This window comes from Anas acuta, chromosome 2 (assembly GCF_963932015.1).
Source record: "Anas acuta chromosome 2, bAnaAcu1.1, whole genome shotgun sequence".
Classification (NCBI taxonomy): domain Eukaryota; kingdom Metazoa; phylum Chordata; class Aves; order Anseriformes; family Anatidae; genus Anas; species Anas acuta.
In genome coordinates, this window is record NC_088980.1 from 57,642,414 (window position 1) to 57,666,838 (window position 24,425).

Sequence of the window (24,425 nt, forward strand, 5' to 3'; positions counted from 1 at the left end):
CTGCTAATGTTAACCAGTGAGCTGTTGCTGGTTGTTGGATAAATGACGTGAGGGGCTGAAGGGAGCAGCTTGTCTACGGGTGTCCCTTCTGTGAGGCTAATGTGTATTCCCCAGTGTGTTCCAGGAGTGTTCCTGATGGTCTACCTAAGACCGCGCTTTAGGATGGCAACACTGGGGCCTGCATCCTTTCTCTCCCATGAAGGACATTAGTTGGATAACTTAGGAGGGAGCACTGCAGAAATCTGCCTGCTTCTTCTGCTGCAGCTGGATGTTCAGAGCTGAGCCCAGGTCCTGGTGAAATCTGGGCACGGTTAAAATGCCTGTGAAAATACAGATAATTCAATGTGGAGAAGCTGCAAGTGCTGTGTGCAAGCTGTGTTGTGTTGGAAGGCAGCCATCCTAGAGAGCCAGGGAAGCGTGAATGCTAAAAGATCACTTTTGGGTGATTTCTCTACCTCTGCTGTTGATATATTCACTGTGAAACAACCTCCAGCTCTCGTGTTGATATTTTTACTCTCTAATTTCCATTTTGATCTTCACAGGTACGCTCCTTTGATAAGCATCTTTATTGCCACTTGTACGTTAGGACAGTGGAGCACCTTTACACTTGATAAGTATCCTACAGCCTCATTTTGTTTGAGCAAATGCCAAAAGGACTTTGAAGTTCACTAAGTTAAAGGCAGTGACAATGGCTGTATCCTGGGACTGGGAACTTCACGTGGGGCACTTTGTGGTGCTATGCACAGCATAAGGACAGCTGAGCGAAGTGGAGCAAAGGTCCCCAAGAAGTTTTTTTCAGTAACTCTAATTTGGGCCTGGTACTAATATGCAGAGGGGTTCAGCGTATTGGAGATTTTCCATGCATTCTGCAGTACTGTATTAAATAAACAGATATAAGTAAAGATGCTCTGACACGTTATATGTATATTAATATGCCTGAAACTTAACAACAACAAAAAAAATATAGTCAAAAGTAGAACTTTTAAAATACAAGCTTTGTTGGTGGTGTTTTGAATACTTTGCAACAATAATTAGGCTGGCAGCAAATTATCTCAAAAATGTATGTATACCTTTAAAAAATGCAGCCTCTGCCTGATTTCTAATTAATCACTCTGATGTTAAACTCAATGTTATGCGAGGAATGCTTTCCAGCACTAGCAGGAAGTAAGAAGCTGTTTTATATGTATATTAAGAACGCTTTTTGAGGCCAAGAGACGGAGGAGCTTAGAAGTCTGATGATTGTTTATCTGGAAGGAGTTCCTAGTGGCACAGGAATGGGGCTCGCTGTCTGTAGTGGTTTAACCACACAGAAAATGTATTTGGTAGTCTTCTCACAGAGACGTGGAGGGACGCTCTATGCCTTTACAAGTATAGGCATTCTGCTTTTTGTGGGCTTTAGAAACACAGATGAGCTGTATAATGAAACTTGAATTCCTAGGGAAGGTTTAGAGAAAAAAAGAAGAACTGAAACAGATTGGGCTACCAGCAACTTCCCTTCTCATCTGCATTCACTGTGGTGAAGCCCAGAGAAGCAGTGAACCTTGGGTTACTTAATGAAAGCTGGGATGCTGCTTGCAGGGACGACAAGTACCAGGTGCAGGAGAAAACCATAGGGCTCTTTGGTGCTGTTTCCCTGGACAAGAGATTGTGAATTCAGTCCTGATGTTTAAACTCGGAATTAGCAAACTTCTAAAATTCAAAATTTAAGGCAGTGAAATAATTCTAGTACACAAAGTTAAGGGCTTTTTGAAAACATGTGGTGATAGCTAGGGTTTATATCTGAACACCACTTTTTCTCTGCAACTTGTACAAACTGAAAGCAAGTGAGGAACTTTCCTGAGGCTTCGAAAGCTACTTCATAGGCCCCATGTTTCACTGCAACGAATGTATTTACAAAGTTTGTTGCTCCATGTTTAAAATGCATACATACACTTGTTGTGTTTCCTGATCATATGCAGTGCAGTATGCTAAAATGCAGGAGCTTGCCTTAGCTATGGATCAAGTTAAACATCAAAGGCTTCTGAAAGTGGTGTGAGAAAGGAAGGCTTAAGTTTGACAGGGCTAGTAGTTTCTTTCAGAGGGAGGAATAGCAAACATTTACCTGTACAGAAAGCAGCTGCATGGGCAGCTGTTATCTAAAGCTAACAGCACCTTTATGTGCACAGGTACGGGCTGAGAGAGTATAAGTATCTGTAGCGCCATGTTATGAAAACACGAGGTCACATTCTGCCCTCAGGTAAACCTTCACAGCCCGCTGAAGTAATGAGGTAGTACACCTCTAGCTGGAAGAAGACTTGGGTCCCCAAACAGCCAGGAAAAACAGCGTTCCAAAGCAGAGATGCAAGTCTTTCAGGTTTGCTCTCCATCTGTGCCACCTGGTGTAAAGGGCTTCTGGCAAGAAAAATGTTGTTTGTCCTTTAAGAATCAAAGCCCATATGGAGAAGTTCTATGCAGCACTCCTTACATTACTTTTCCGTGTTTTGGGTATCCATTTCAGGCCTCTGTATAACTAATAACGAGTTCTGCAGAGAAATTATAATTGGTCTGTTTCAGCTAAAGCAGGGGGCTTGGTTTAGTGTCTCAGAAATGTTTAATTGGTAGAAGTATGGCCAAGAAAAAATGCACCAAGGAAGAGCTAAAAGGCAACCTGAATTCAAGTATCAAACATTTAAGGCACTCAGGGTTCTGGAGAGGGGTGAAGGTTGTTTTGCTTTTGTGCTTGGGGGTGGGGTTGACTGTATAGGGATCAGAATAATACATTTCCCACGAGATAGTCAAAAGAGGATTATAGATCAGGATCTGTGTATTATAACTGTCTGTACCGCTACATAGATTTGATATGACTTAAACCCTATCCCACCCCCCAAACCCAAGAAGTTGTACATAATCAAGAAATTACATGCTCTAATACAGGGCACATGGACTAAAGAAATTAACATTTTCCATCCTGGCACTTGCTCTTTGGCCCTGGCTTGGTTTCTGGAGTGGGTTGAGCCTCCTTGATAAGCTGGGAGCTTGTGTTTGGGTTAGGCATGATTCACTGTGCCAAGGCTCACCTTCTCTAGGACTTATGTAACCCTTTGTTTTCTTAAGGCCTTTTTAATTTATCCATCAGTAGCGTTTCTTGCTAAAGTCTGTGTCAAAATTATTAAGCTTCGAACTACATGTTGTCTAAAATCTGCTATTAGCAATGATTGCATGTAAGGTGTCTTATTAGTTCACAACTTTGGGATATTCTGCTCTAATTAACGTTGAGAATTAATCTGCACTGTTTTCTGCAGCATTAGCAGCAATCCTTCTGCTGAATATAAATTAGATTTTTGCTACAGCCCAAATTCAAGTACGGGTATAAGTTTATATACAACATTTATGGTACACCTGCATGGTGTAGTGGGTTCTGGTTTGGAAGTTTTCAGTATTTGTGTGTTTGTTTCTTAATTTCACACAACTTTCTGCAGCATGCCAGGATAACAGGCAGGACACTGTCTCCTTTCTTGCTTTTTCAAAAGCAGTTGATGCTGTAGAGGCTAAGTACTTCATAACGTATTTCCGTAAAGAATTTTGTCCTTTTCTACATTTGAAGAAATCTCTGGACAGTAGTTGGTTTGCAGATCTTACTTCTTTTCAGAAGACAAAAGGGCTTTGTTAGGAAAACCCAGCCCTGCAATGTCCGGGGAGCTTGTAAAAGATGATCGACAGCTTTTGCATCTACTTAATGTGCTACCAGGATACTTGAAGACGGGCAGGATCAGGCCCAAGGGGGTGGAGACTTCTTGGTGGTGAAGGAAAGAAACACCAATCTTGGGTGTGTTGTGTTTGCTTTCTTCTCCAAGATGAGATAGGCTTATTCCTTCACACAGCTGCTTGCACATTGCCCTTGCCTGAAGTTTTCAGAAGGGTAAATGCACACAGGGCTATACTTGCAGTTCTAGGACAACAAGTGGTTTGTAAGGAAGCCTCTTTCCCACTTTCTTGCAAAGCTGGGATCAAAAGCTTGCTTTCCTCCATGCAGCAGAGCATGTTGATGTGCTACCCCACCACACAAAGCTATACAGGGCGTGCACAGCCTTTGTCCTTAGGGCAAGGAGTGGAGAGGAGCTGCACATGACAGCTCTCATGCACGTGATTTGGTGCTGAAACAGAATTTTTATTTAATTTAATTGAAAATTTTAATTTCCTGTTTTGTACAGGCAAGACAAAATCCCCTTAATCTTCATAGCATTTTGAAAAGGAATAATGGAGAAAATGTTTGTTCTTCAAGCCTCGTTTTGCATCTCAGTTTTAGGCCCCGCTTTATTGGCAATTTAAATCCATTAGAACAGCAACAAGTCTACACAGATCGTGTTATATGCAATAGCCTCGCATCTAAATTTGAAGTGTAATCATGCACAAACATTTATTTGACTAGCATTGCTAGTGGCATTAATGTTAAGTGGATAGTTAAAAGCTTAATGACCCCTTCCAAACAAAGTGTTTTATTTCTGTAACATATCGATGAGTCTGTGAGGTCTGCAGTTGAATGTTGTGTTTTTTTATTTTTTTTATTTTCAGTGTTTCTAGAAAACCTTTCAACTGCTGGCACAGTTCATCTACTCCATTTCCTGCCCCAGTTAGGATATATCTGTTTGGGTAGGGCATGTGCAACCAGAGTGTAGTCAGGTCCTATTGGATGGTCAGAGTTTCTTATGAAATTTGGCGAATGCTTGTTAACTTGCTTTCCTGATCTCTGTGACAAGAGAAGTTACCAGCTGGATGAGGAATTTATCTGATGTGAAGGAAAATCCCTTGGGTCTGGAACCTGCACAGCACTGAATATGTCCTTGGTGAACCCAGCCACTGGGAGGTCTGCTCATGGTGAGCTCTGAGAAGTAAACACAGGGAGGGTGTAGCACTGAGCTTTTCCTCTGCACTTTTTCTATAGTGGGCCCTTTGTCGTTTGGCTTAAGGATGAGGAGAGCAAAAATCGTGCAAGTACCTGGTTTCCAATTGTCTGTGGCTAATGAAAACCTGGTGCACAGAGGTCTAAAATGCAAATGATTGAAGGAGTAGCCAGTTTGAGGTTTTGGTAATGGAACAAATTGCTGGAGGCTTTGAAATGAACTTCAGGGAGGCTCACTTTTTATGTCACTTAGTAGCAGTTTAATATAAGAGAGTTTGGCACAGGCCAATCGCTCCCTTCTTTTTAGTTGGGATTGGCTGCTTAATGCTTCTAATCTTCTGCTCCTACCAGACAAACGTCTGCATCACCCACTGGTACTGACTGAGGCCTTGGGCTGTTGGGTGAGCATCTCCAGCTAAAGACTGAGCAACCCGAACAAAGGCAAGCAAAGCTTTCACACCTTGCCCTTCGCAGTCTCTCATCCCATTATGAACTAAATTAATTTAATTAAAAAGGCAGCCAGTAAAACCAACAACATACTGAACTTGGCATCACTCCTCTTATGCAAGTCTGGGACTCATAAAAGAGACTTGGACACGGGATGAAGCACCTTCAGCAAGAGCCCCTGGCTACTGCCCAGGACAGCTGCAGGATGCCGCAGCCTGCCCTGCCAAGCAAGGGTGTTGCAATGCACGGCCGCTCCTGGGTGCAGGGAACAGCAGCGGGGCAGAGCACAGAGGGTCCTTCCCACTGGCTGCCCTCTTCCAGGGAAAAACGTATACCTGAGAATGAAGACAGAGCTGTTCTCTTCCAGCTTGGGGTGTCAGATAACATCTTTTGAGATGCCACCCAGCAGACAAGAAATGGAATACACGTTTAAGTACAACAGCCTGCTTTTTGCTGTTCCCCAGAGTTGCACATGTCCAATCAAAAGCACTTATATAAACAGCAAACCTCTTCTGCAAAATCTCACCTTGTTCACCCCAATGATAAAGGAAGACATGCTTCCAGATTAAGTGTAGTGCCATGTCTTGGAGACATCTCTCTGCCTCTAGCCAAAGTGTTTCCATGCCTCTTATTTTGGAAAAGCACAAGGGAAAGTTTAAGGAATCCTTAGGAAAGTCAGGGAAGGTTACTGGTGTTTCAGCATGTCTGTGACCAAGTAGGTTTCTGAGGTCTTGTTTCTACGTTTGGAAGCTTGTTTTTGCACTAAGTAGAAGGAGCTTTGCTTACAAAGGAAGAACTTGCTGCCTGCAGTTTCTGGGAACATGCAATGGGTCTGTACACTCGGGTGGTTGACTCTAGGACCGGTAAAACTATGGTTTCTTCAAAATCCTAAATTAAAGAGTAACTTCTATTTTTCTTCCTAAGCTGTGCAATTTGGCTGTTTGGAGAATTCCGGAGAGGCAGTGAAATTACTGTTGGCTTTCCCACAACAAATCCTTGACCATTTAAGCATTAGCAGATTCCCTGCACTGTATATGGGGGTGGAGAAAGGATCTGTGGAGTTACTTGCACACGCTGACACATGTACACATGCACATGTTAGTAGCTTCTAGGAAATACTTGGACTGAAATATCAGTGTTTGGGGGTTTGTTTCCCTTTCTGCACAGTACTGGGTGCAAAACAGTTATGTTGCAATACAAGGTTCTACAAAATGTGTCAAAACTATTGCTTTATACAACTCACATTACATGTAGGATTTGTCAATGTGCATTTGTGCATCCTGCCATGCCCAGTCCATAGGCCTCTCGCTGTTCTTGCTTCAGGAACTCAGCTTCCTCATCTGAGCTCTCTGTGCTCTTGGTGATCCATCATCTGGTGGTGGTCACAGGAGTTGAACCCTCATCTGTGTGCTGATCTGCATGGGTGTGACGCTGATCACTGAGATCTAGCCTGAAATGGAGTTTTTCGCTGTGGATCTCTGACCTGAGCAACTTGTGAGCTTTATGTAAGCTGATGGATCTGAAAGGAGTGCTGAGCTCTGTAGGCATCTGCAGGACTGGGGAAGGGGCAGCGAGGATGGTTTCAGGGCTGCGCACATCTGTTATCTTCGTGAGATGCTTGGAGCAGAGCAGTGGGGGCTTTTTGACACCTCAGATTTTTTTCAGCTCAGTTGCTCAATACCAGCTTTTGTTTTGTGCACTACTATAGTTTTGCATTTCACTCTTATATTATTCACTGGTTGGGCCAGAAATGGGAAGTTTGGAGAAAATACCGAGCAGTCCGTGAGTAGTTTAAAGAAAGATCAACATATACTTTTGTTGGAACCGATGAGCTCCATACTCAAGCCGAGCAGCCAAATGCTGCATGGTACATCCAGCCACACGCTGGAGCTCAGTGTGAAAATAACCGGTATGAGTCGCATCCGCAGGCAGGTCACAAGCTGTTACCTGCAAGAATAAACCAGACAAAACAGTGTCTGTATGCTTCCAATGGCTGAAAGACATCATAAATTACAGAACATGCTTAAAACAGAGTAAAAACATATTAGAAATCCAGAAAACTATTGCTGGTTACCCAGTTTCACTAGTCTAAGGTTACATTCTGGGATGGAAAATAAGAGACTCTTTTGCTTGCATGTTCTGCAATAACATTTTATCAGCAGGCAAACTCTCATTAAATACACCCCATTGGCTGCGTTCAGTCTGCCAATTTTTGAGTGGAAACATTGTATTAACTTGGCTGTTCCCTGCAGGATATTACTCTTGGAAAATTATAACAAAGTGAACAATCCCCAAATCAGCATTTTTCATTTATAGCAGGCCATAATTTACAGTACAGTATGGATCTATGCCTGAGCAGAGAACGCTGTCTGCAGTGGCAAGGAGCAGCATTCATTTCTGTATTTGCCATGAAAAAGGATTTGTCTTCTTACTTAATTGTACACGGTGGTTTTGATCTACTTTGTGTGTTTCAGTGCGTGCTGTAGCATGTAATGACTCGTTAGCAACTGTGTAGTTGTAGATTGCACATTCTTTTTAGGGTGACAATTTGTCTTCTTCACGTGAATTACATGCACTCCCCAGCGCAAAAGTAAAGGACGTGGCTGTGTTCCTTCATACCTCAGATCCCAATCTGAAGGAATTCCTTTGAGGTGAAAACTTACAAGGGAAGGGAAAAGATGTTTTTAAATGCTAAACAACAGCAGAGCAGCATTTATTTATTTATTTATTTATTTATTTTTCGAGCCCTTTGACTAAGAAAGCTCTCTCCTTGCACTCTAGAACTTTCATACTTGTAACATCTATAATTGTTGATTTAACTGGATGAAGACAATGCAATTGTTTCATGTAAGTTTTGGAAGCTTTAAGTAAAGAATGTTCTGAATGTCTGTGAAAAAAGTAGAAAACTTTGCTGTTACACTAAAAGGAAGAAGTGTTTTTACTTTCCCTGAAAAATTTTGCCTAAGCTAAGCAATTCATCCCATGTTAATAGGTACATCTCTCTGAGTAGTTATTCACTTTCATTTGCTAGATCAGGATGTTCACATTGGCAATTTCTTTTTAATGGAGGGTATGCAGGTAAAAAATTGTAGCATACTGGAAAATTAAACAAAAAATCTATAACAAACAAAATAAACAGCCCTAGTGTCCACAGAGGTGTGAATGTTTGTGTATTTATGTCTGGAAACGTTTGTACATATATATTCATATTTTCATGTCTGCTGCATAGAAATTTTGATTCTTTGAAAGCGTTGCCCCCTTTTTTTTTTTTTTTTCTTTTTTTTTTCCAAGTCAATGTAGCTTAACTCAGACACTGCTGATATTAGTGAATTCATTACAGAGGAAGGAGAACTATGCCAGTGCCAATAGTTCTGAGAATGCCAGCCCTGGATATGCAGTCTATATACTGCATACAACTCATAGTGTTGGTTGTATGTTTAAAAAACAAAACAAAACAAAACAAAAAACAACTCGGAAGCATACTTTTTTTTTCCATCCAAAACAATTTTTACTTCAAGGTGGAGCATTTTGTGAAAGCTAGGTGGGAAAATATGCTTCCCTTAATAACATTATAGATGGGGAAAACGGGATAGATGTAGTCTGTGTTAGCTTTGTTTGTTCCCATAAGCTCCAGTATAGCTTCTCTTTCATATTCAATTTCATTTGACTTAATATTCCATTTCAAAAGAGAGTAATTAAACAAAAGGTCTGCACTTGGTGCCAGAATCTTTGAAGCCAACCATGAAACTCCATTCCCAGAGGATGAAAGTTAATTTTCAAGAAGGCCTAAAATTTCTATTGCGTAAACAAAGTAAGTGGATGGTTTTACTAAATGACTGCATTAATAATTTTATTAACTGCCTGCTATGGGCCTACACCCACTGATTTTTTTGCATTATTGTTCTGGTAGTCACCTCATCTATTTCAACATCAGCAAGGTGTAGTGATTGACCACTGGAGCCATTTCTGCCCACCCCTGCCAGTACCTGGAGAACAGGATGGAAACAAAGCTACCAGACCTTCCTCCCTGCCAAAATTCTTTTAATATGGAAGGAGAAAACAGGAATAGTTAGATCTACCCTGCACCATGGCTTCAGCACGAGAAGCAAGACAAACACTAGAGTCCTGTGTGCCAGCATTGCCATTTCTTGGGCTCTGCAAGTACCTTTCTGTGGAATTATAGCTGGACCTGGCTCCTCGTGGGTGTGTGCAGGGGAATGCAGAATGAAATGAGTTGATGAAACTGCATGGAACGACCTTTGTGGGACACCAGGAAGCCACGGTGCTTTCATTATTGCTCTGTTCTTCTGCCAGTTAGAGTGAAAGGACCTCTCCGTGGTTTTATTTTTCTTCTTTTCTTACGTTAAAATACATTCACCAAGACTAGGTTCTTCATTCCAAATTTGTTATTAAGAGTCAGTGTATTTGATGCCTTTGTGGGTGGGCTCATAAAAACTGATCTCATTTTATATTCTTTGCATAATGAAGAATAAAGAGTAAAAATACCTCTGGGGGATTGTAATAATTGAAACCTAATTCCCAGGTATTTAAGCACATTACAGTCTTTAAAGGCAAGGCCAGAAACTGGTGGGGATGTCCAAGGACTTCATACATATTTGGAGGGAGAAAAAACAAAAGAACGCAACTTTTTTTTTAATCCAGTCTTCTCATTGTTTCTTCAAAACATAGTTCAGACTGCTAGATTAAATAAGCAGAAGTAGCATATAAAATATTGATTTTGAATTTTAGCCCTACCACTCACTGAGGGGAAAAAAGTAGATGCTTCTGTGCAATTGCCTCTGTTGAAATTCACATTTGTCTCTATGGACTTGAGAAGAAAAGGTGTGTTTCCATACTTCAAAGGTGGAAATGCAGTGACCTAAAAAGCCCACAGTAGATCTCGCCCTGCTAAGCACATGGGCTATTCACAATTATGTTATGTAAATTTGTTTGTGCCTCTTAAAGATACATGGGGATTACAAAGTGAAGATAGGCTTTGTAATAAGGTCTGTGTACCCTGTTGACAGTCAGTCTGATTCAAGCCTGCCATGCAAAGAGAGAGTAGGAAGTTGATGAAGAGACAATGATGTGACTAAATGAAAGGTAGATACTACTTGCTGCTTTTCATCTGAAAGTTATCTCTATTTTCCACCTTCCAGAAGAGCAGGTATGTTGTTTAGATTAGTCATTGGGTTCCAAACCTAAGCCTTGGCTGTAGTAACATTTAAAAAATGAGAGAACAATTGTTTCCCTAAGGCTAGTTTGAGGGTGTTGATTCATAATCTTTCAAACATGTTGTGGCACAATTCAAAAGACCCCCCAACAGTGTAATAACAGAAATTATTTTATAGTTAGTAGAATATGTATTCAAAATAGAGCAACTTCCTTATAGTGCCCAATGTTGACCTTTCTGGTGGTAAATCAATGAACTTTTCTCTGCCAGTAAAAGTGCTACATGAAACAGATTTTTTTCTTAAACTTCTTTTTGATCCTAGTGCTACATTTGCAGCACAAAACTGTGCCTTGCTAAGCACAGTTAGAACAAGAGGTAGAGTTCAGACACGTTCTTCTGTATCAGGCTGGACTGGCTGAAGTAGTCCCCTCTGCCCAACACCGTCAACGGCAGCAGAGGGTCTGCAGAGGGAATAGTGTCTCCGTTTCTGGAGCTCAGTCTAACATCTTCATTTGAATCACCAGTGAGCTAACTCTGAACTACGAACAACTAGCTTCACTGAAAGTTCAGAAAGCCTAGGAAGTCAGGTGGGGTTCTCTAGGAAAGGGATATTCACTCTCTGCACAAACCCTTAAGTCTTACAGTAGTCTGTGTGAATTAGAAGCAATTAGCAATGGTGACTTCTGTGAGAGCATCAGAGGTATGACTGAGATGAAACAATCAATCTTGGCAGATAGTCTATAGAACCAGCAGTCAGTAGGAAGGCTGTGTGTGCCAAGGGCTTTTGTTCTTGCCTGGAAGAAACGGCCATGCAAGTATGGAGAATTAAATTTTAATTAATGAGAAATCAGAGGAGGTGCTGTGTGTCACCAATGAAATGAATAATCTGACTTAAAGAGCTAAACTGAGACTGCTGAGTGGGTGATGTTGCGGAAAGTCCACTTTATATAATCTTAGGGAGTGGTAGTCTGGAGGAACTTCTATCCCCTCAACATATGATTCATGGTTTAAATTTGTGGTCAATCTCTATACTTCTTTTGATGGAAAAAGTCATTTTTTAGGCTTACTGGCCCACATGAATGTATCTGCTAGCAGTTTGAAAAGCATGTAGGATTTCTGGAACTCAGAAGTCCAGGCAGAATATAAGGTGCTCCAGCTCTTCCAGGGGAGTGGCAGAACACTGCAGCTGGAGAGCTACTGGACAGCTCCAGATGCATCTTGGCTGCCTCACTTTATGTGTCTTCTGGCCAAAGCTTCAAAAACAAAAACAGTTTTTATATCCCTGGCACAGAAGTTGTTAAGGGTATTTCACTGTCAGGCTGAATTCTTGGGCTTCTCATCTCATGTATGGAAGCTGGATGCTTGCAGCTGCACAGGTTGGCAGGAGCCATTACCAGAGGGCTCTTGCTGAAGCATCAGATATGTCAAGGCTGTTCTAACCTGTTGTTGGGATATCTCCAAGCTCTTGTAGATAACATGGTTGAATTCCATGCATTCATCTTTGTGGAGAGATTCCTGGGTCCTTTCCCACTTTTCAAATTGGTGCTTGCCTGTATATGGTTAAATGCCCATGGCCAACACTGCAGACTGTTGAATCCTTTCTGCATAAGAAACACAGAGGTCTCAAGCCTAGTCCTTAGTTGGGGGGAGTAAAAATATACATTTTGCTTGCTTGCATTGTCTCATTTCTCAGCATTTGGAAGAGCAAAGTTTTGTTTTGTTTTGTTTTGCAGGGGGAAGGTGCTTTGAGGCTTTAGTGCTCTTCCATGGGCAGCTGATGTGGAATGTGGGTTTTGTTTGACATTTCTCATACTAGCACATTTTCTCTATCAACAGTGGGAGTTATCTTTAGGTTTTTCAAAATGTCTGCCCTGGAGTCATAGAGTACTTCTAAGGCTGCCTGTGAAGAAAATTACTGCAATCGATCTTTTATAAATGAGAGAGAAAGAAGTCAGGAGAGAGACTCTCTGTCTGCTGGGGCAGGAACTGGCTTTTCCTACCTTTCCCTGGGTAACATGTGTGTTGAAGAACAATGATCTGGCTGCTTGTGCTGAGGTCGTGGATCTAATGAGTAACTTGCTACCTGGCAAGATTGTTACATGCAATTAGGAGCCATAGTACTGCTGAGATGAATGCTGATTGTCCTGTTTTGTGCGTGTAATTGTATCGTGATTTGTGTTTCAGGTGAAGTATTTTGTTTGTTTGTTTTGCTAAGGGTATGTTGTTTGTATTTGTCAGCCCATTTCTGTTCTTGTAGTCACTTCCAGGTGACAACATGCCCTGTTTTTGTTACTGAATAAGCACAAACTTCCCATAGACTAAGTCTTTGGCATAAGCAGGGGGTGCCTGCTTGAATCTTTGGGCTTTGTATTCTGAACTGAAAGAAAACAAGGAAGGTTTCAGATATTGTGGTGGAAGAACATTTCAGTGGAGACGTTTCAGCCTAGACAGTAGTTATTCATCCAAATCCAGTGGTTGCACTTTTAGTCCATGTGGGAAGGACACTGCACTCCCATGATATAGTAAGGAATTGCAAATATGGGATATTGCCCCAGAAAGAAATCTAGATTATTTTCAGTGTGTATGAGCATGTGTTGACCGCTGGCATTGATACCAATTAAGGATGTCACCTTGACTGTTAGCTTCAGCAGAATTTTAGTTGGCAATTGCTGTGCTTACTGTACAAATGAAACAGCTGATAACTGTAAAGAAATGTTTTTACAGCAGCTTCATATCCTGAAGTCTCTATTGCTTTCACATGTAGGTATCTAAAATCCATTCTGCTTCACCTGTGCTTTGTTACAGCTTTGGGATCTTAAACACTTCTCAAGTTTGCTTAACATTATGTATTTTCTTTAAGCATTTAAAATAGGATAGAGTGTGTTCAAGTGTCTTAGGAGATGGAAAGATGAACGGAAGTTAAAAGTATGAAATGATTAGAAAACCATATGCTTAGCAAGGAAAATAAACCCTTTTAAGTGGAAGCTGTGATGTATCTAGCAAATGGTTATAGCTAAGAATGACAGATTAATTAAACTAAATTGGAAAAACTTGTATTTTATTAGAAAAAAAAGGAAGAAAAAGAAAAAGTAAAAGCTATGGTGGACGTGCAGGGCAGACACCTCTTTTACCTTCTAATGAAGAACTAAGTCTGATTAATGTAGAAGGCTGGAGTGACTTTTCATCAGTTGTACATGCCAGGCCATGTCTGAGCAGGAATGTTTTCTCTCGGTTAATAAACATTTGTTCTTTGCCTCGGGTGCTAAACAACCCTGTTCTGTTCCGCTGTGTGGAACACCTCTGAAAGCTTCAGAGAGGAAACAAAATTCAGCTTGGCGGAGCAGAGCTCCTCATGTTTATATTCAAATCTGGGACAAATACATGCTCCCCTTCTTCCCCTGCTCCATCTTGAACATCTTTACTGGTGAAACTGTTCCCTGTCTTCTCTGAAGAGCTTCAAACTGGGACAGTTTCTCTGTCCTGGCAGCTGCTGCCACCAAGGTTTCCACTCCAGGATCCCCTAGAAAGAGCAGTGGAGGTGGAAGTTAGCATTTCAGATGGTCTGGTGGCACAAGGAGAAAGCGGCTGGCCCTGCAACCTCCATGGGGAGGCTCTTGCGAAGGAGTATGGCCCCTGTGTTTACATGTGTGTTGTTGCATCTTGTGAGCAAGTGCTAGTCTTTACGGAAGAACTGTACTGTTGTAAACTTGGGTGTGAACGTAAACTGATCTATCTGTGTAACTTCATGTGTGGCCAAATCCACTCCAAAAAGTCAAAGCATATTAGGAAAGCTGAAAGCTGTCTGTTTAATGGAGAGCAGATACTTGTGAAGAACACAGCGTGTGGGTGGTGGTGTAGCAGAATAGCTCTGCATGTGTGTTTGTGTGCAAAGCTCATCAAGAATAACTCAGTATAAACCAGCCCTCTGGATTAAAGTCTATATCCCCCTGTATTTGTGTCTTGGCACTAGGAAGGGCAGCTTCTGTTACTGTGAACACGGCACCAAGACACAGCTGATGCCACCACATACTGTGTTTTGTATCACTTTTTTTTTTTTTTTTTTTTTTTTCTAGCAGCACACTTTTCTTACAAAACATTTTCTACTGAAAAGGAAAATGATACTACAAAGCCATTACTTAATGCACCAACATTGTCTTTAATAAACTCCTCCTTGCGTGGTTTTTTAAACACAGCATGCAGAGTTTAACATCTGTTGGGGACTTCTATTTGTTCAGTCCTGGAGAATACAAACTGGCTTGATCCTCACTTTTAATTCAGCAGGAGGGCTTGAAAAATCACTGTTACACAAAAACACAACAAAACGATGATTAATTTTATGTATGGCACAGATGTAAAATGGTTAGCTGCTCACACTTCCAAAAATTAGTGAATTATGTCCACTTGGTGTAAATTGAATCCTATCTTCTGCCTGGCCTCTAAACAGCAGAGGTTTAGCATTTTGTTGCAGTAATTCATATTCAAAACATCAGATAACAGCAGATATCACAGACCACATAAAAGCAGTTCACTTGAATGTTCAACTCTACTAGTAAATTCTGAGTGTCCGCTAAAGAGCACCTTGGCTTTGTTAAAATGATTAGCACCTTTTATCTAAGTGTTTTCATGCTAATTTTAATAATAATGTCCTCTATGCTGAGAAAGACCGTCTGGTTTCATTTGTAATTGTGAGATAGCAATTGGTAGCACTATTCAGGAGCATTTGAGAATGCTGAGGTACTGCTTGGACCCTAGTCAGGTGCAAAAGACCCGTCTCCCGTCTGGTTTCCCTGGTAAAGCTATTAAGCCCCAAATCAGGATTTCAATCAAAAATGCATCAGGATGTAACGTGGCTGGTGGAGCTCTCTCTGCATTTGTTTTGCAGTGTTTAAAGGGGGCGGTGTGGCTTTCAGAGCGGTGTTACCCTTCCCCACCTCGTTAGCAGCAGTTCTTTAGTGACTCACAGATTGGAAGAGAATGTCCCTGGGGCTCCGGAGAAGGATTTGGGAAGTGCTTTCCCCAGCCCTTAACAATTTTTTGACCACTCTGGGATGCCGAGTTGCGGAGGAGTTATAAAACTGGGTAGGACGGTGGGTTCTTCACTCTGGTTTATTTACAGTGCATCTGGAAGCATTTGAAATTTAGCACGGGTTTTCTGGTTGTGCCCCAAGCTCTCTGGAGGAGCAGAGCATTATGGCTGCAGAAGGCTGTTTCAGCCATCAGATTGAAAGTAGTTTTGCAGTGGGAGAAAGATTCCTTCTCCCTCCCACCCTCAGCACTCCCTTAGGAAGTTCTCTTCAGGAATGGTGTTACTGCACTTGGCCAAGAGGACCGATCTTATTTTAAAAACATCCTAATGATGATCCTTACTGAAATCTTGTTACTGATACTTGTATTATTATTATTCAATTTAATCTTCATCGCAGTTTCATCTGAAACAAGATCGAGGTTTAGACTTCTGCCTATGCTCCATCCCTGAGTTAAACACCACTAAAGCCTTTGCCATCAGTTGTGTGTTCAGCCATTAAGCTGAGCTCAAGCTAATGGCTGTACTGATTAAACAGCAGTTGTCACTGCTCCCAAAAGTCAGTTGCCTGGGAGATATTCTTATAAAGTGATAACAAAACAAGCTCCAGAAGATTGGAGGTAGATTGGTATGCATGGGTGCAATTAGATAAATTTATTATGGAATCTGTAACAAGACCACACCTGAATTTCTAATTTTACTAGTGTGTTTTTCTTCAAGCTTTTTCAGCATTTTTCTAAAAGCACATTAATTTTATTTTTACAAATAAATTTTGCAAATAGCATGTTTTTCTGTTTGTTTGTTTAAAAGCAGATGAAATGGAACACGTAGCTGGCTGTTTGCACGTGCAAGTGTTTGAACTGAACAAACCCATAAGGTGTTTGTTTGCAGTTGCACAGATTCCTGAGCTAAAAAAATCTGGCCTATGGTTCATAAATACCCCTTGGATCTCTCAGGATAAAAGATACTATGTAAATAGAATTATTTCTATAATTGCTCTGCAGTGCAGCAGAAGTCATTATCTTCTAATGCTAAACAAAGGAATGTACTTAGAAAAGCCAAAAAGATAAATAAATCCTTTTTAAACCTTTTGCTTTCTTCTTTGCTCCGTGTCACCACAGAGCAGCTCCAGGAGCACTCCTGGAGTGCTCTCCTGTGTTCTAGGGACCTGGAAACCATGCCTAAAGAGGAAGTTATTTGTGACCAATGGTGGTCGTCTAGTTACATGCTTGCAACAGCATTAAATTCACACTGCTTGTCTGCATTTCACTCATCCTCAGGGTCACAGGAGGCACCTGCAGCACTGCTGGCATAGGCGAGCCATATGGCTTTGCTCCTCTACACCCTGGTGTGTCCAAGCACTCCCCAAACACTCCTGTTCTTTGAAATGGATTGCTGCACTGGCCTAGGCTAAAAATTTTCCATTACCAAGATGAAAGGGAAGGCTTCATGCTACCTTCCAGTGGTTGCTCTGGTGGGGCTGAGAGAAGCAAGCAAGCTGGTGGAGATGTGCAACCACTCATCTAAGTCATCATTTGTTGCTGAAACCCCTCCATTGCAGAGCAACAGACCCAGTAATGTACTATTTAAAAATAAAAAAATAATAAGCTTTTTCTGTGGCACAGGCAGGAATTGGGTATCTCCCTGATGCCCAAACCACGAGCAGATGCAACCTTTCTGATTGCATCTCCCTATTGCTGCTGTTCCACTCTCCATAATACTTCTTTTAAATATTTTGTTCAGACAGATTTTGAAGTCACTGTTTTTTTATTTTTTAATTTTATTTAAACTACATGAAAAAACACTATAGAAGATTTTTAAGGACTGTATTTGGAAACCTTACGCGGTTCATGTCATAAGTTGTGTTTCCAAAACAGGACTGTGTATTAGCAGAGCCTTCTGATGCTGAAAGGGGCTCAGGTGACTGGCTCTGAACAAGAGCAGCAAAAGATGTAACTTCCTAGCATTTCATTAACAGGACAGTGCCCTCAACCGTCCTGTGATATGTCCCTGTAGCTGTGGGATCCAAATTCCAATGACCTTTTCCCTTCTGGGAACAGGAATTTAACATCTCTCTGAGAGTCCCCAGGTTGCCCAAGGCAATAACAAATACTTGGTGCTCTTACAGTGACAAGCATTATCAAAGAAGAATTCTACATTTACAGGCTTGCTTTGCTTTAAGCATGTGAGGAATCTCACTTAAACAGAGCTAGAGTCTAAATGTTTACCTAACAGGTCCTTTAACGATACCTCTAGGCACAGCCCTGTGTCACTAATGAGTTTCATCCTGTGAAAGGGGTTGAAAGGCAGGCCCAGTCCTTCCCTTTTCAAAGTATGCACCAATGCCTTTAGCTTTCCTATGGTTGCTTTTCCATAAATACCACTGTATTGCAACCATATATTATAGTCTATGCCATGAATTTGACAGCTCTGTTTGAAACCTGAGCTTGGATGAGCATCTCCTCATGGAGGAATTTTATTTAAACCCTTGAACTCAATGCCACAGTGTTTACATGTGTTATAAGAGCAAGCAGAGGAAGTTTGTGGAAGCAACATCTATCAAGTGTCATTAAGTGCTGCAGTACAACCCCTGGTTCAGGAATTTGTTCAGCAGCAGGTTTACAGAAAAAGAGTAAATATCTTTTACTCTTCATTGCTTTCCTGGGTGCTTACCTTTGCTGCTGCCACCACTGGAGCAGGGGACAAGATGGAGAGGCTTACAGTCTAAATGACCATAAGGCTCTCAAGTCCTGAGACATGCTGAACTTCATTTATCTGGTTCCTGCTCTGATTTGTGAGGGTTTGAATAGTGTATGTTTTGAAGTAGAAAAGAAATAGAAGTAGAGATTATCTCCTGAGTGACATTGGCCTTGCCTGTTCTTCAATGTGAGTGGTCACCAGCCCCGTTCTAGGACAGCAGTTCATTCCAACGCAGGATGTTCCTGCTCTTAGTGGTGCTGTGGGCATCATGCTGGTATATGGCAGGGTGATTTGACAGCAGGAAATTGATGATCAAAACAGAGATTTTGGGGACTGCTGAAATTTGGAGATTAATTTCAGAGAACTTCCTTTCACCTTTGGCTATTTGCAGGAAAAATAAAAATAAAACAACCTTGGGTTAGTTTTCCAACCTAGAACATTTCCCCATGTAAACATCTTTCAAGAGTGTTTTTGGATTTTTAGAAGAAAGCTCATTCCAAATGTGTGAATGCTGTAGCTAAGTTTCTGCCACCTAATCAATGCCTATGTGTTTAATGGCATTGTGCCTTTTTTTTTTTACTTTTATTTTTTGCTGATCTGTAAAGCCTTTCAAACAATCAGTCCATTTCAAAATGCTTTATAGTTATCCAGGTCATAGCTGAATGGGATAGAGGCTATTAGCCTGCAGTTCTTTAAGTGTTTCAGTATAATTCCTGCTGATTTGCTGGTGCTGGCCAATGCAATCTTCTGACCCCTGATGTGTCTCATAGCTGCCATAAAGGGCTTTGTAAAGATGCTCTCTGAACTTCTTGGTATTCTCAGAAAGAAAAGTTCCTGAACCAGTTTTCATTTTCCTCTTGACAGCCATATTCAGCCGTGTAGAAGACAACCCCACTATTGTTTCTGTGCTCTTTCCCTGTTACCTTTGTGGCTTTTCTGCACCAATAATTTTGCACATCTCAAATGGGGAGTCTACACCTGACCTTAGTGTTCATTTGTGGAGCTCCAAAAGGCTGTTTGTAAGATGATCATTATGCATCTTCCAGCTCAAGCCACTTTATTTTGGAACAAAATATCCATCTTCCACACACTATAAAATCCCCAGGTGTGCTCAGATGCTTGTTGTTCTCTTCAAATGTCTCTGCGCATTTTTGAACCAACGCTAATCTCTGGGAGGCACTGGGCAAATTGCCACCACCTAGTTTTCAAAATTCAGTAAATGCCTCCAAGAATAAGCCGTTATGATTCAGTGTGTGTGTTCTTTGACATCTACAGTTTTGGGGATTTTCAGGTACATTTAGTTGTACATCAAAAATACCATGCACAATTTTGTAACAAAACTGGTCTTATTACCATATTTCTATATGGGAAATTTGTTAGAAGGCACTGGAACCTGTAGAAATCTCTGAATTGGAAGTAAAGCCTACATTTTGCCTGTACAGATTTGGTCTATTACAGATTGATTCAATTAACTGCAATAATATCTGATGATGCAAATACTGTGGTAATTCTGTGGATTTAAACAGCACCAAAGTATCTGTGCTAAAGCAATATTCACTGAAAATCAAGCTTTCATGGTAAAATTAACTTCTCTTTCAACAGTTTAAAAAAAAAAAAGTTCTATGGAAGTATTATCTGCCTATTTACTGACAGTATCCTCTCTGAAAATACTGAAAGAACAGTTAAAAGTGCAAAATACAGCTGTTTTGTAAGGCTTTCCTTGAGAGACTTTGCATAATCTCAGCTCAGTGTTTTGAAGACAGCAAGTCTGTGCATATGGGTGTGACTAGTGAGATCAGGCCCAGAGCCTTGTAAATCAGACATCTCCAGTGTATTAATGAGTATTTATTTTAATATAAGGAAATAATACATCTGTATTCTTTATCTCTGTAACAATTTTTTTTTCCCTTAAGGCATTTGATAAAGATGTAACTGACACAGTTCAAGAAGTGCTTTATAAAGCGAGACTTAAAGCTCTGTTACGGTCAGATGAATGTTTTGTGGGGTATCAGGACATGGATTTTGTCTGTCTCTGCTAGTGCCTGTTCCAAAAGCTTAATCTTATTTTCCTTTATTAAATGCTCAAAGTTGACAAGCTGTTTACATATTCTATAGTGGTGGCACTACATGTAACTGGTGTTTGTTTGCATGATGAGTAGAAAGAATCTGATCTGCCAGACAAGGTACAGTTATGCAGTTGTGTGTTTTAACAGTTGATATATGTACTTATGGGCACCCAAAAGCCTGAATAGGAAACAGAAATTCAAGAGCATAAAGCGCATGTCTGTAGGCATGGTGGGTGCCCTTTGGTCATCACAACCAGAACTGTCTCTTTTATATAATGGCAGTAGAAGAATGTTCTTGATTACTTCTGCAATCCAAATGTATGGCGTCAAGAAGCTGCAAGGATTCTGTTGTTGTTCTGCATCCTGATTCCAGCCTTGAGCACAAGCCAGTTATACTTTGTCACAAGATGGGATCCTAGGCACCATGATCTGCATGTGTCAAAACCGCCTTTTCTCAAAGGTCGAAGCACTTCTCCTTTGCCTCAGTTCAGATCTGCTGTCACGTTTGCCTTCCACTCAAATCTGTAATAGCAAGGCTCAGATAAACCCTGCTTGGAGAGGACTTTGCTATTTTTGCCAGCCTTATTAGCATGCAGAACTTCTGTTGTTCCTGTTGTCTCCCTGGGTCCCTTTGGGATAAGTCCTTTTTCTAGAATGTGTTCCCAGAAACTGCCAAAAAGAGCACAGTAGTCCCTGGTTATTGAGAGCTTTCAGATACTGGTTCATACTGTGGCTAATCAGTTAATCTCAAGGACTCTGACTCTTAGATTGTTCAAGGCATTTCAGCACTCTAGTGGTGTCTGCTATGTTCATCGAGAACAACATATATTGTTAATTGAATATGGACTAATTCCTTACTCAGTGTTACGTTTTGTGGATCTCAACTCTAATCTGAAAGCTGTACTTCCCAATAGGTAGACATGAGGTAGGAATTTCACAGTTATTTCCCCAAACCATTTCATGGATCCTCATCAATTTATGTGAATGGGAATATTATTTATCTGAATTGGAAATAATCTCAAATGTTGCAAGTAACAAGTAGGAGAAAAAGATGGCGTTCACACACAAGTAAGAGTTTCCAGACCAGAGCAGCAGAGGAATGCAGGTCAAGATCAGGGTGGTATAACGTGGCACACAGTGTTGTTGCATGTGATGGCACAAATGCACCTCAACCCTTAATAGTAGGTGCTTGGACACGGGGCATTGTTAGTGGTTCATGATACAGAAAGATAAATGTCTGCTGGGAAGGGATGAGAATAGGCTAACAGCATCTTAGCCCTCTGATGCATCAGTGCTTCTGGTGACTTAATGTCATGATGGCATCATTAGTGTTCCCGCTTAGTTTTAACCTCATGGTCAAGTCATTGTCTGGATTAGATGATGCTCACAGTCATTACGGATAAGGTTTATCACATTCAGCCTTACTCCAAATGAAAATAAAAACTTTGTCTCACACTCTTCTTTTGTCTGATTACTATGACTAATGTTTTTATCACTGTTTGACTTTCTGGGAAGCATGGTTTTGTGACTGGCTGCTTATAGAAGGGAAAAGGTGTGTACCTAAAGTCATATCTACTGAGGGGGGACAGATTTTGAACCCATTAAGCATGACTCAATCTGACATACAGGTAGAACCTCTATATTTCTTTAATAAACACTGACTAGTGCAGCATGGTCTGTGTGGTTTTCTCACTGAATTAAGCAAAATGCGATACTCCTGCATTTTTTCCATGTCACTTCACAAATTTTTTACAGAAGATGTATAACAGAAAGTTTATAAGGGAGGAAGGCATGTCAGGCAGGAGACTTGTCCTGAACCAGAGTACCATAAGGAAGGGATAAAACTGAGTTATTTTTTCTGATTCATGTGCATTTTGGTCAGTTAAGATATCTTTTCCTTTTACCCCTGTCCCATTCCTGCATATCTCTTTCCTTCCAATATGTGCTTTTTTCCTCTCTGGGATCATCAAATAAAGTGTCATAGATAAAGATATTTTTGTCTTGATGAAACACGCTATTTAATCTCCAGACGTTTTGCAGTGAAAGCATTTTCTATAATTACTTGTCTTGAAGAGTACACACTGAGGACTGAATAATATAGGGAATCACTTAGAAATGCAATTGCATGGCAAAATATTTCTTTCTTTTGCTAATCCTAGTCTTTTAAAGTATCAGCACGTTAGCACATGTGCAGTTCAGTACCATATACAATGGATGAGCTCCTAGGGCTGTCTGAGCAGGGTACAAATCTCAGCTCTAATGTGTTGATGCATTTTGTCCTTGCCAACAAGATAAATACAAGCAATTTTTGTTCTAACACCACTGAGAAAACAGGGCTGTCTAACTGTAAATTGCTTTAAGGGGAGATCAATAAGGTGCATCTACTTTTAATAGCCCATTCGCCAATGTTTTTTAAAATCTATATATGGAGTTTGGGCATGGATGATCATTGTTCATTTTACTTCACAATACATTGTGTGTAACTAATGCTACAGTTCAAGGGCACAGTGAGAAGGTCATGGGGGATGTAAAAAATACGACAACTGGGCATGGCGAAGGAAAGTTTATTGTTCTACAGTGTTTTGTAATTAATCTTAATAGAAATTTGCTATGTTCAAGATAGCCTTTCTTTTATTGAGTTGTTATGTATCGACTTTTACCTCTAAGCACTCGTAAATAACTCCTTTTCTCCTTTCTCCTCTTTCCCATCTCCTCTTCTTACGTGATATTTAGAGGAAAATGAATTATCTGTTAATGATGCTTTCTCCTTTTATATTTTTCCCCACATCTCCATTTCAGCATACCACCTTATTACATACATTTCCATTGTAAGTAAAGTTTATAAAAAGATTTTTCAGGCTTGATTTTCTATCTTGTGTTTCTTTCATTACTAGCTGCACCCAATGATTGCTCCCCAAAAGTACAGAGTGTTAGCATTTCATCTCTTTCTCTCTATTTTTTGGACATGTACAAGTCTCACTGGGGTAAACTTCTACTATTGTTTTTTCTCTTTTGTTTTAGTAGAAATTGTCAGTGACCTTGACACCCTATAGAAAGCAACAATTTCTACTTAAAACTTGATTGCCTAGATAGTAAAAGTATTTCTTTCTAGCTGTGGAGTTGAGAGGGAATGCTCTGGAGGCATATCTCTGCAGGGTGGACAGTGCTTGGCTGTTCTCAATTTACACATGCTTGAATTTTCTGTTTCCAAAAATACAGTTTCCATCTATACTGACTGAAGTTTTTCTAATATCTGGGGGGTTGGGGAATCTAATGAAAAGGCATCTGATTTATGGTGGTGGTTGTGTGTTTTTTTTTTTATTATTATTATTATTTTCTCAATAAGATACTTGTTTTCCCAGAAAAGTTTGCAATAACATTTGTCTGCGTCCCAAAGCAGATGGATGCAGTTAGGTAAGGGAACAGCTTTCCAAAGGACGAGTGCTGAGCTGTTTTGAGGACATCTCACTCTTCTGTGCTCAGAAGAGAAGTGGGCACTGACCTCTATATGAATGCATTGGCACCTCCTGCCTCTCATGACGTAAGGGAAGATGTGCTATTCAGGCCCATGCTAAGAAGGGAACGAAGGCATCTTGCCTCCTTTTTGCTTAATCTTTGCCTTTGCTTGTGGCCTTGTTTGTGTTTATGAGAACTGTACTTCAGAACAGATGTGGTGGTCTTGACCAATTTCACCACTGCATTAGAAACAAACTAATTTTTCCTACAACATCTGTGTTGCACATGTGTTTTCTATTTTGTTATTCTGTTTCTTTCAAATGTTTTTATTATGAACTGGGTGATGAAAATTTCCTTTTTTGAGCCTGTTTTCAGAACTGGGTACCTTTTGCAGAGTATGCCAGGGCAATAAATCACTTTGTGTTGTATGATTGTAACCCTGAATTAGAGCACCAGGGTAATGTGGAGGGCTGAGTGCCTTAGTCCAAAGGAGTTGGGGAAATATATAAATGATATCTTCCTGTTTTAAGGGAGAGGCTATAACAACAATAAATAAATTGTGGATGAGACCTGAATCTAAAGCAAGTTCATAACCCCCAAAATCCATATTAGAAGGACTGTTTTCCAAATAACACAGCGGGACTGTTTTGTCCACACAGAAGGCTTCAGTTAATCTGTGTG

General features: G+C 40.6%; 1 protein-coding gene across 2 annotated transcripts in view; it reads left to right on the forward strand.

Annotated features, from left to right (window-relative positions):
- Positions 1–24,425, forward strand: part of EGFR (epidermal growth factor receptor) — a 159,511-nt gene that overhangs the window by 15,354 nt on the left and 119,732 nt on the right. The window lies entirely within an intron of this gene.